Here is a 3,356-nt window from a genome sequence, read left to right as displayed (position 1 = left end):
TCCCTCTTGAATCTCTCTTCCATTGTGCGCCCTCTTCACATATGACTGTGAGGACTTGGTCCAACCTTTGATTAAAGTTGACCCTTCTAGTGTAAGGATGTTCATCTCCTTGCATCATAGGCAAGTTGAATGCTAACCTTACATTTTCCGGACTAAAATCCAAGTATTTCCCCCGAACCATAGTAAGATAATTCTTAGGATCCGGGTTTACACTTTGGTCATGGTTCTTGGTGATCCATGCATTGGCATAGAACTCTTGAACCATCAAGATTCCGACTTGTTGAATGGGGTTGGTAAGCACTTCCCAACCTCTTCTTCGGATCTCATGGCGGATCTCCGGATATTCACCCTTTTTGAGTGAAAAGGGGACCTCGGGGATCACCTTCTTCAAGGCCACAACTTCATAGAAGTGGTCTTGATGCACCCTTGAGACGAATCTATCCATCTCCCATGACTCGGAGGTGGAAGCTTTTGCCTTCCCTTTCCTCTTTCTAGAGGTTTCTCCGGCCTTGGATGCCATAAATGGTTATGGAAAAACAAAAAGCAATGCTTTTACCACACCAAACTTAAAATGTTTGCTCGTCCTCGAGCAAAATAAGAAAGAATAGAGTAGAAGAAGAAGAAATGAGGAAAGGGGAGATGGCTGTGTATTCGGCCAAGGAGGGGGAGAAGTGGTGTTTAGGTTGTGTGAAAATGAAGGGATGAAGAAGGGTATTTATAGGAGAGAGGGGGTGATATGGTTCGGCCATTATGGGTGGGTTTGGGAGGGAAAGTGGTTTGAATTTGAAGGGTGAGGTTGGTGGGGTTTTAGGGAAGAGGTAATGAGGTGATTGGTGAATGGGGGAAGAAGAGAGAGAGTGGTGGTGGGGTAGGTGGGGATCCTGTGGGGTCCACAGATCCTGAGGTGTCAAGGAAAAGTCATCCCTGCACCAATTGGCACTCAAAATCACGTTTTGAGGCATTTTTGGCGTTAAACGCCGGGCTGGTGCCCATTCCTGGCGTTTAACGCCAGGTTCTTGCCCCTTTCTGGCGTTTAACGCCAGTCTGGTGCCCCTTTCTGGCGTTAAACGCCCAGAAGGGTGCCAGACTGGGCGTTAAACGCCCAACTGCTAGCCTCACTGGCGTTTAAACGCTAGTGAATTCTTCCTCCAGGGTGTGCTATTTTTATTCCTGTTTTTCATTCTGTTTTCGCTTTTTTAATGGATTTTGTGACTTCTTATGATCATCAACCTACAAAAAACATAAAATAACAAAAGAAAATATATAAAATATAATCATTGGGTTGCCTCCCAACAAGCGCTTCTTTAATGTTAGTAGCTTGACAGATGGCTCTCATGGAGCCTCATAGGTACTCAGAGCAATGTTGGAACCTCCCTACACCAAACTTAGAGTTTGAATGTGGGGGTTCAACACCAAACTTAGAGTTTGGTTGTGGCCTCCCAACACCAAACTTAGAGTTTGACTGTGGGGGCTCTGTTTGTCTCTGATTTGAGAGAAGCTCTTCATGCTTCTTCTCCATGATGATAGAGGGATATCCTTGAGCCTTAAACACATAGGATTTTTCATTCACTTGAATGATCAGTTCACCTCTATCAACATCAATCACAGCCTTTGCTGTGGCTAGGAAGGGTCTGCCAAGGATGATAGATTCATCCATGCACTTCCCAGTCTCTAGGACTATGAAATCAGTAGGGATGTAATGGTCTTCAACTTTTACCAAAACATTCTCTACAAGTCCATGAGCTTGTTTTCTTGAGTTGTCTGCCATCTCTAGTGAGATTCTTGCAGCTTGTACCTCAAAGATCCCTAGCTTCTCCATTACAGAGAGAGGCATGAGGTTCACACTTGACCCTAAGTCACACAGAGCCTTCTTGAAGGTCATGGTGCCTATGGTACAAGGTATTGAAAACTTCCCAGGATCTTGTCTCTTTTGAGGTAATTTCTGCCTAGACAAGTCATCCAGTTCTTTGGTGAGCAAAGGAGGTTCATCCTCCCAAGTCTCATTTCCAAATAACTTCTCATTTAGCTTCATGATTGCTCCAAGATATTTAGCAACTTGCTCTTCAGTGACATACTCATCCTCTTCAGAGGAAGAATACTCATCAGAGCTCATGAAAGGCAGAAGTAAGTCCAATGGAATCTCTATGGTCTCATTTTGAGCCTCAGATTCCCATGGTTCCTCATTGGGAAACTCAGTGGAGGTCAGTGCACGCCCATTGAGGCCTTCCTCAGTGGCGTTCACTTCCCCTCCTTCCTCTCCAAATTCGGCCATGGTTATGGCTTTGCACTCTCCTTTTGGATTTTCTTCTGTGTTGCTTGGAAGAGTACTTGGAGGGAGTTAAGTAATTTTCTTACTCAGCTGTCCCACTTGTGCCTCCAAATTTCTAATGGAGGACCTTGTTTCAGTCATGAAACTTTGAGTGGTTTTGATTAGATCAGAGACCATGGTTGCTAAGTCAGAGGGGTTCTGCTTAGAATTCTCTGTCTGTTGCTGAGAAGATGATGGAAAAGGCTTGCCATTGCTAAACCTGTTTCTTCCACCATTATTGTTGAAACCTTGTTGAGGTCTCTCTTGATTCTTCCATGAGAAATTTGGGTGATTTCTCCATGAAGAATTATAGGTGTTCCCATAGGGTTCTCCTAGGTAATTCACCTCTTCCATTGAAGGGTTCTCAGGATCATAAGCTTCTTCTTCAGATGAAGCTTCCTTAGTACTGCTTGGTGCATTTTGCATTCCAGACAGACTTTGAGAAATCACATTGACTTGTTGAGTCAATATCTTATTCTGAGCCAGTATGGCATTCAGAGTATCAATCTCAAGAACTCCTTTCTTCTGACTTGTCCCATTGTTCACAGGATTTCTTTCAGAAGTGTACATGAATTAGTTATTTGCAACCATTTCAATGAGCTCTTGAGCTTCTGTAGGCGTCTTCTTCAGATGAAGGGATCCTCCAGCAGAGCTATCCAAAGACATCTTGGATAGTTCAGAGAGACCATCATAGAAAATACCTATGATGCTCCATTCAGAAAGCATGTCTGAGGGACATTTTCTGATTAATTGTTTGTATCTTTCCCAAGCTTCATAGAGGGATTCTCCATCCTTCTGTCTGAAGGTTTGGACTTCCACTCTAAGCTTACTCCATTTTTGAGGTGGAAAGAACTTTGCCAAGAAGGCATTGACTAGCTTTTCCCAAGAGTCCAGGCTGTCTTTAGGTTGAGAGTCCAACCATATTCTAGCTCTGTCTCTTACAGCAAAAGGGAATAGCATCAGTCTGTAGACCTCAGGGTCAACCCCATTAGTCTTGACTGTGTCACAGATTTGCAAGAATTCAGCTAAAAACTGATGAGGATCTTCC

The 3,356-nt window shown here is 43.8% G+C and overlaps 1 non-coding gene across 1 annotated transcript; it reads left to right on the top strand.

The window, feature by feature from the left end:
• Nucleotides 1-3,028: 3,028 nt before the first annotated feature.
• LOC130943195 (small nucleolar RNA R71) lies at nucleotides 3,029-3,136 on the top strand. Its single transcript, XR_009071724.1, has one exon. It is a non-coding gene; the product is annotated as a small nucleolar RNA R71 (small nucleolar RNA).
• Nucleotides 3,137-3,356: the final 220 nt, after the last annotated feature.

Source organism: Arachis stenosperma, chromosome 7 (genome assembly GCF_014773155.1).
Source record: "Arachis stenosperma cultivar V10309 chromosome 7, arast.V10309.gnm1.PFL2, whole genome shotgun sequence".
NCBI classification, from domain to species: Eukaryota; Viridiplantae; Streptophyta; class Magnoliopsida; order Fabales; family Fabaceae; genus Arachis; species Arachis stenosperma.
The sequence above is the reverse complement of the archived record's forward strand: the minus strand, read 5'-3'. Positions and strand labels throughout refer to the sequence as shown.